This window comes from Bos javanicus, chromosome 5, assembly GCF_032452875.1.
Source record: "Bos javanicus breed banteng chromosome 5, ARS-OSU_banteng_1.0, whole genome shotgun sequence".
NCBI lineage: Eukaryota > Metazoa > Chordata > Mammalia > Artiodactyla > Bovidae > Bos > Bos javanicus.
The window spans coordinates 26,883,620-26,892,755 of record NC_083872.1 but is presented as its reverse complement, the minus strand read 5'-3'; the positions used below and the strand labels follow the sequence as shown (position 1 = coordinate 26,892,755).

General features: G+C 43.7%; 1 pseudogene; it reads left to right on the top strand.

Annotated features, from left to right (window-relative positions):
• The first annotated feature begins 4,832 nt into the window (after positions 1 to 4,832).
• On the top strand, positions 4,833 to 5,563 carry LOC133247290 (large ribosomal subunit protein eL19-like; annotated as a pseudogene).
• The last annotated feature ends 3,573 nt before the right edge of the window (positions 5,564 to 9,136 follow it).

Below are 9,136 nucleotides of genomic sequence, written 5' to 3'. Positions count from 1 at the left end.
AAATTTGGTCATAGACATGCCACCTAAATATGAAAGCATAGATCTACAGGTCAAAGAATGCCAAAAATTACCAGCAAACCACTAGAAGAGAGGGGAGAGGCATGGAACAGACTCTGCCTCATAGTCCTCGGAAGGAACCGACTCTGCCAACACCCGAATCTTAGACTTTTAGCCTTCAGAACGTGAGAGAATACATTTCTGTCAAGCCACTCAGTTTGGGTATTTTGTTATGGCAGCCCTAGTAAACTAATACACCATCTGTGTGACTTAGGCAAATTATTTTATTTTGCTAATCTCCAGTATCCTAATCTGTAAAATGGAGGCAATTGTATCTACCTGATAAAATGGTCACAGAGATGAAATGATATGGGATTTGTAGAACATCTGGCACTGCATAAATACTATTTTACATTTGTGAGACACTAATGCTATCCGCCGGCAATGCAGGAGACCTTGGTTTGATTCCTGGGAAGGTCCCCTGAAGAAGGAATAGGCTACTCACTTTAGTATTCTTGGGCTTCCCTGGTGGCTCAGATGGTAAAGAATCTGCCTGCAATGCAGGAGACCTGGGTTCAATCACTGGGCTGGAAAGATCCCCTGGAGAAGGGCATGACAACCCATTCCAGTACTCTTGCCTGGAGAATCCCCATGGACAGAGGTGCCTGGCAGGCTACAGTCCACAGGGTCACAAAGAGTTGGACACGATTGAGCAGCTAAGATTTCTTTCAATGCTACCCATTGGGCATCCCTGGTGGCTCAGTGGTAAAGAATCCGCCTGCAGTGCAAGAGACACAGAGACACAAGTTTTATCCCTGGATGGGGAAGATCCCCTGGAGAAAGAAATAGCAACCCACTCCAGTATCATCACCTGGGAAAACCCATGGACAGAGAAGTCTGGTGGGCTACAGTTCTTGGGGTTGCAAAGAGTTGGACATGACTGAGCGACTGAACAACAACAATGCTATCTAAGGAAAATGGGACATTTCTGGACATTTTGGGAAAGACTGACTACAACTATAAGAGTCATGTGCAATACAACCTAAGAGGAACAGGTTGGAGAAAATGATCTCGGAATCCCTATTTCCTGTTGGACTCCTTAGAAAGGAGTCCTGGGATTGTCTTGCATTCTGTGAAAATGTAGCTTCTTTGGGGACAGAACACTAGTACAAGAACCAAAAACACCTTCAAAGGCAGGAAGGTTGAGGTTAACTAACATCCTATGCTGTGGTAATGTTGGGAAGGAAAGAAGCGGACAAAGCTGGAGAAGAATGGGCCAGATGCCTTAAGCCTCCAGGTTTCCCAGCTCACTTCCTTAGGTAAAAGATTTAGGCTGGGGGTTGTCCTCTTCTCAGCTCCATAGGGGAAACCTAACAGAGGCCTCACCAGTCTCTGGAACGCCTAGTCCTTTCAAGCAGGGAGTCTCTTGCCAAAGCAAACAATCCCAGCTCTATGATTGTGCTCTGGCTGGGGTAGGGGAGAACAAAGATCCCTTTCTTTGCTTCCCCAACTCTTTGGCTCCAGCCAAAGGCACTGTTTACACAGTCTTCCCTGGTGAAGAATTTGTTCCGTTTCTCTCTAGGTTACAGTTGGAAAAGATTGACTCCCTCCTTGCCTGATCCTTTTCCCTAGACCCCTGGACAAGAAAGGTGTCCGATACCTGAAGCCTTCCACCCTCAGAAAAGATGTCAGGCCATGGGAGTAACTCCAGACCCTTTGGTGACGTGACAGAGAACCTTACAGTTTTGGTGGCAGAAAGCCTGTCTGGCTGGGAAAGGGAGGCTGGCTGGAGCAATCAAGAGCCTAACTTGTCTCCATTCCAATTCTGTTTATCCTCTCTCTCTCACTCCCCAGGGATTCCTAGGCTTTTCCAGGTCCATATCTAGGAGTGAATCAAATAGACAAAATCCAGGACAGACTTGGGTTCTTTCTTTAAAAGGATATTAAGGTGGGTAGGATGAAAACAATGTTTTTTTAGCAGGAAAAGTTTTCTGTGGTCTTTAGTTTACTAACTCCAGCAGCACATATGTTTCCCTCCAGCTCCCAAAACAAAAGCAAGAAGGAGAAAAGGAAGCCCCAGAGTGGTGGAGTCTAATTTTAGCCCTGGCAGAGAGTCCTAGTGTTAAATTACTCCTGGTAAATTGGTAACTAAGAAACAGAAGAGATAAAGACAATTTACAAGATCTAGGTCTCCAGCAAGAATTTTTTTTTTTTTTTTTAATTTGGCTGTCCTGGGTTTTAGGTGTGGTACGAAGGATCTTTGATCTTTAGTTACAGCAATGTAAACTCCTAGTCTTGGAAAGTGGGATCTAGTTCCCTGATCAGGGATCAAACCCAGGTCCCCTGCATTGGGGACGCAGAGTTATACCCACTGGACCACCAGGGAAATTTCCTCCAGCAAGAATTTTAAAATCTAATTTCATTTATTTCTATGTCATCTCTAGGAGGCACATCTCAAGAAAATGTGCCTCTCATTTCACAAAAGGGAAGGAATTGAAGCACAAGAAGAATTAACCAAAAGTGACTTGAACCCAGGATTGTGGGACTTTCAATCTGGTCAAGTCCATAGGCTAAGCTGTTTTTGAAAAATTTATGAGTTTTTGCATTGTACAGATTTTACCTGAGCTAAATCCCCACTGACTATCCTCCTGTTGTTAAGGGAGTTATGGGCTAGGTGTTTGTTACCCTTTGCAGCTATGTTTTGGAAACTTAAAAGTCCTTGCTTCAGATAGTGGAAGAAGTGGATTGAAAAGCCTTAGGGGTGCAATGGGGATGGAAATCTGTTAGGCATAGATATCATTCCACAACATACGTATAAACACCACCCCCTCAACTACCCTCCCCAGTAAGATCTACAGAATTGGTTTCTCTAAAAGCAGCAACGCAGTTCTTAGAAGGTTCTAATCCACAATAGTTAAAAAAATATCTATCTTGGGGCAAGAGCTGAGCCAACCAGCTAAACTGAGCCTACCCAGAAGGCCAGGAAATTACCAGCAGTGGATAAAATGAACACAAGGGTAAGCAAATGCTAACTATCTGCAAGGTAACCACAGAGACGATAACTATAAGAAAAACAGATCAGTCTCCTTCACTGAAAAAATCTAAAAAACTGTCCAGATTCATCTTTCCCTCTCCTTCAATGATATCCTGGCCCCCACACCTTGTGGTGTGGCATAATGCAAGGAGCTCTGGCCATGGGGTTCTGTTCTGTTCTATGTTTCCACCTGGGTGACCTCTAGAACAAAGTCATGATTCTTGAATCTGAGTCTTAGTTTTCTCACTTGTTAAAACCAGAAAAAAATGGCTTTTTTTTTCTGGAGTGGGGTGCCATTGCCTTCTCCGCTTAGTTCCCTGACCAGGGATCAAATCTGTGCCCCAGTTGACCAGATTGAAAGTCCCACAATCCTGGGTTCAAGTCACTTTTGGTTAATTCTTCTCGTGCTTCAATTCCTTCCCTTTTGTGTTTTTACCTCACACAAATGAAATAGCTGTAGTAAAAATAGCTACAGGCATACAATTTTTGCTTATATGTCATTCCTGGAGTTCCTTAGTGGTCCAGTGATTAAGACTTCATGCTTCCTCTGAAGGGGGCACAGATTTGATCCCTGGTCAGGGAACTAAGCGGAGAAGGCAATGGCACCCCACTCCAGTACTCTTGCCTGGAAAATCCTATGGATGGAGGAGCCTGGAAGGCTGCAGTCCATGGGGTCACTGAGGATCGGACATGACTGAGCGACTTCACTTTCACTTTTCACTTTCATGCATTGGAGAAGGAAATGGCAACCCACTCCAGTGTTCTTGCCTGGAGAATCCCAGGGACGGGGCATCCTGGTGGGCTGTCTATGGGGTCGCACAGAGTCTGACACGACTGAAGTGACTCAGCAGCAGCAGCAGCAGGGAACTAAGATCCTGCATGCCACATGGTCTTGCCAAAAAATAAATAAATAGGCAAATAAGTAAGTAAATAAAATTAAAAGATTTTTTCTTGTTTTGCCTTCTTGAGCTAGGTTAGAGTCAATGAAGTTAGGAGGCAGACGTCAGATAAGTCAACCTTAGAATTCCTTTCAACACAAGATTCGGATGAAACTTCACTCCTTTTGCAGACTGGAAAACTGCACTTGTGTTCCCTTTGTATTGCTACATAACAAACTATATAAACTCAGTGGTTTAAAACAAATTCCATTTATTATCTTACTTTCTGTAGATCATAAAATCCAGGCAGGTTTGATTACATTTCCTGTTCGTGTGTGCTCAGTCATGTCTGACTCTTTGCAACCTCACAGACTGTAGTCCACCAGGCTCCTCTGCCCATGGAATTTTCCAAGCAACAACACTGGAGCAAGTTGCCATTTCCTCCTCCAGGGGATCTTCCCAACCCAGGGATTGAATCTGTGTCTCTTGTGTCTCCTGCATTGGCAGGCGGGTTCTTTATCACTGTGCCACCTGGGAAGTCCATGTTTCCTGTTTAGTGTCTCACAAATCCCAAGTCAAGGAAGATGTTGACTGAGTTGGGCTCTTATCTAGAGGTTGTAGGAAGAATCCACTTCCCAGGCTTATTTAGGCTGTTGGCAGAATTCAGTTCCTTGCAGTTGTTGGACTGAGGTCCCATTTTCTTGCTGGCTGTTGGTTAAGGGGTCAATTTCAGATATAAGAAGCCACTTACATATGGTGCCCTCCAACTTCAAATCCAATAATAACAGTGTATCGAATCCTTTCTTCAAATCTGATTTCTCTTTCTGCCACTAGTCTGAGAAAGCTCATTGTTTTTAAGGGCCACTTGATTAGTTCAGGCCCACGCAGGTAACCTCCCTATCTGAGTCAGCTGTGCCATATATAACATTACAATAGCTTTCCTTTTACCTCTGTGGCCGCAGCCATGAGTATGCTCAGGCTTCAGAAGAGGCTTGCCTCCAGTGTCTTCTGCTGTGGCAAAAAGAAGGTCTGTTTGGACCCCAATGAGACTAACAAAATCGCCACTGCGAACTCCCGCCAGCAGATCCAGAAGCTGATCAAAGATGGGCTGATCATCCGGAAGCCTGTGACTGTCCATTCACGGGCTTGATGCTGGAAAAACACCTTGGCTTGCCGGAAAGGCAGGCATATGGGCATAGGTAAGCGAAAGGGTACTGCCAACACTTGAATGCCCGAGAAGGTAACCTGTATGAAGAGGATGAGAATTCTGCACTGGCTGCTCAGACAATACCGTGAATCTAAGAAGATTGACCACCACACGTATCACAGCCTGTACCTGAAGGTGAAGGGTAACGTGTTCAAAAACAAACGGAATCTCATGGAACATATCCACAAGCTGAAGGCGACAAGGCTCGCAAGAAGCCTCTGGTGGAACAGGCTGAGGCCTGCAGGTCTAAGACCGAGGAAACCCGCAAGCGTGGTGAAGAGCGGCTTCAGGCCAAGGAGGAGGAAATCATTAAGACTCTGTCCAAGGAGGAAGAGACCAAGAAATAAAATTCCCCGCCTCTTCTCTGTACATAGTGGCTTTGGCAACTGCATAGATCACTCATTCAATAAAAAACAAGCCTACCTCTCTGCTTCCAAAGTCTCTGGCTGCCTGCTGGGTCTTCACTGTGTACTGGACCAGAACTGAGGATGGGGATACAGGCCCTTCTCTGGGTTCCTGCTTTGTTGCTTCCTTGGCTCTTAGCCTCTGGTCAGGTTCATGCCCCCTCCATCCATGGAGTGTGGGGCCTACTTTGAAGGGAGGACAGGAATGACTTCTATCCAACTTTCAGATACTGTGCTTCAAAACTGCCCTTTACAGCAGAGTATGAGTGGGATCTCAGACGCGGCCTCAGATGTTGGTTATTATTCAATTGGGAGTTGTCACATTATTTAAAAACAACAGAAAATAATATGCTTGCACTCCTCAACTGCACTGAGGTTCAAGGTTGCAGTCTGCTGCCTTAGAACTCCAGGCCAGTGGGGACTGAACCACCACCACTCCAGAAGGTATGATTGACCTGAACTGCTACCTGCTGCCCGAGCTGTCTTTAGACAGCCTTATTGAGACAGAACTGAAGCCATCATTTGGAGTATCCCTATTTTTATTTCTAAACCTATTTTTCTTTCCTGTCCTTATCAGTACTGTTTCCTGTTTTGTTTTTCAGTTTATAACCATCAAAAGTGGTCCAAAGGAAAAAAAAAATCTTTCTTGGCAAGAGTTGGAATAAAAGCACCTAACATACACACTTGTCACAGCCATTTTGAGCTGACTTTATACTCTTTTTGCAAATGAGAAGTAGGTTTTATCTTGCCTCTTATCTGGTAGTAATAACCAATAAAATTTTCAATAAAGTATCTGCTCTATGAGCCAAGTTAAAAAACAAACAAACAAACATTACCACAGGTGCAATAGCTAATCAAATTCACAGGTTCTGGGGATTATTTTTAGGGGGTCATTTAAGAAATTCTGCCTGCCACAGCACTCATTCAAAAGATGAAAGGAAGTTCTTTTGGGATGCGGGGGAGAAGGAAGTGGGAATAAACTCTCTCTAAGTAATATACTAACAGGAGAAGCCAAGCATTTGCGATGAGAGTCCTACCCATTATATCTTCTGCCACCTCTAGAGTGGCTACTTTGGTCACAATGTCCTATCACAGTGTCTTGAGGTAAATGGTCAATAATAGACATTTTAAGGAATGCTTGGGCACTAAAAAACTATTGCCGTGCTTTAGTTTTTTCTCATCAAATGGTGTCAACACCAAGCCCTCCAAGAACTTGTCCTAAAAATATACGTTGGAAAGTGCAGCTTTTTAGATATGGCTCAACTAAGAGAGAATTTCACCGCTCAAAACTCGGAGGACCAGGATAACACCCCAGTACTCCTCTTACATGTTCTACTTCAGGATTCAAGGTGGATATTCATCCCTTCACCTCATTTCTCTTCAGTGAAGGTTAAGACACACAGGAGCCTCTATGTTCCTGTGTACCAACTTCGGCTAAACACCAGGGTTGTTCCTGAGCTGCTTTTTCATCCTGGTGACCTAAGAAGATCTCAAACTAATAAATCCATCCTGGAAGGCGGGCTGGAACAGGGTTTCTCATTATTAATATTTAGCATGTAGATGGTTTTCAAAGAACATCATTTTCTAATTAGGATGATACTTTTGCCTGGTACTGAAGAAACACAACTTGGGGAAACTGAAATCTAAGAAGAGGGGACCAACTACATGGGAAAAGAATATAAAAAAGAGTGGATATATGTATGTGTATAACTGATTCACTTTACTGTACACCTGAAACTAACACAACATTGTGAAGCAACTATACTCCAATAAAAATTTAAAAAAAGAAAAAGAGGGAAACCAAGACTTGCTGCCTTCAGCATCCCTGGGGTTTTTTTCCTCCAGGTGCTTTATGGCCAGACTTGCCAACCACAAGAGGGAGAAACTGTGAAATGCCTGTAACAGGCTCTGAGTTTCATGGAGAATGAGAAAGAAAACTATAATCAATATACATTGATCTTTCAAGTCACCATCCTTTCCAAATACCCAAGGTCACCTTTGTGTACATGCACTTAATTCTTTGAATGAGAATTATTATCCCGATTTAATAGATGGGGAGAAACTGAGGTCCCAGAGTTATTTATTGTGATCTGACCACCATCACAGTGGCCCAGGGAGAAGAAAGATTACAATAACATCTAATTTCAAATCATGCAATCTTTTTGAAATTACAAGGACAAATAGATAGCTTTCATTGCATGTTATCAAAACTGGAAAGATCTTCAGAAAAGTTGCTCTTGGGCCCTGTTTCTACTAAAACAAAGCACTCCTCCACCCCAAACTGTTGGCAACTTGGGTTGCCAATAGATACCTCTTGGGACCTGAAACTAAGAGGATCCTGGTTGCCTCGGCTCCTTCTGAAGAAATTTGCTTCCAAGCGTCTTGCAGCACCATCTCATCATTCACCTCAGAGAGAACAAGAACACGTGGGCCACCAGATGTGCTCTCTCCAAGCACCTGAGTTGTTAAGGAGTCAGTTTCAATCCCAAAGAAAGGGCCAAGGAGAGAAATAAAACACAGATGAGTCTGATCTGATGATTTGGTAACAGAACTGGCAAGAGAAGCCCTCACCAGAGGTTCAAACTTAAATGAACAAAACAGAGAGAGCACTTTGATCATCCCCAGATATGTGCATACCCGTACCTACTTATGGCTGGAGGAGCTATTCTTGTGAGGTCCGCCTAGAACCCCAAAGAGCAGTAGGGTATAGTTTTTTGGAATAGTATAGCAATCTAGAAGCAAACTGAGAATACGATCCCATTCAATCCTTGATGACAATAGCGAAAGGACAGGGTGAATAGTTCGAGGTGACCTGCTTCCTAAGCATCAGTTTATTGTGGGGTCAAGTATCTGCTTTAGGCTTTAATTACTGATTAAACCAAAAGAAAAACTGTTAAGATCATCAACATTATCATGAAAGGACTTTTATACCCAACTTCAAGCATATGTAAGATAAGTCTTACTTGAAGTTTAACTTTTTTCTTCAAAAAAGATTTAAGAAAAAATTCAGTTTAGCTGTGCTGGATCTTCGTTGCTTCGCTTGGGCTTTCTCTAGTTGCAGTGAGCAGGGCCAACTAGTTGCGGTGCTCAGGCTTCTCATGGCAATGGCTTCTCTTGTTGAGGAGCACAGGCTCCAGGCATGTGGACTCACTAGCTGTGGCACATGGGCTCCATTGCTCTGCAACATGTGGAATCTCCCCCCAGACCAGGGATGGAACCCATGTCCCCTGCGGTGGCAGATAAATTCTTAGCCACTGCGCCATCCACTTCTAAAGTTTAGCCCTTTAAAAATTTTATTTTTGGTTAAATAAATTTATTTTTGGTTTATTTTTGGTTAATTTTATTTTGGTTTAAATTATTTTGGGTCTTTATTGCTGCATGTGGGCTTTCTCTAGTGTGGCGAGCGGGGGCTTCTAATTGCAGTGGCTTCTCTTGTTGAGGAGCACAGGCTCTAGGCATCTGGGCTCACTAGTTGTGGCACATGGGCTCCATTGCTCTGCAACATGTGGAATCTTCCTCAGACCAGGGATGGAACCCATGTCCCCTGCGGTGGCAGATAAATTCTTAGCCACTGCACCATTAGGGTAGTTCTAAAGTTTAGCCCTTTAAAAAAAAA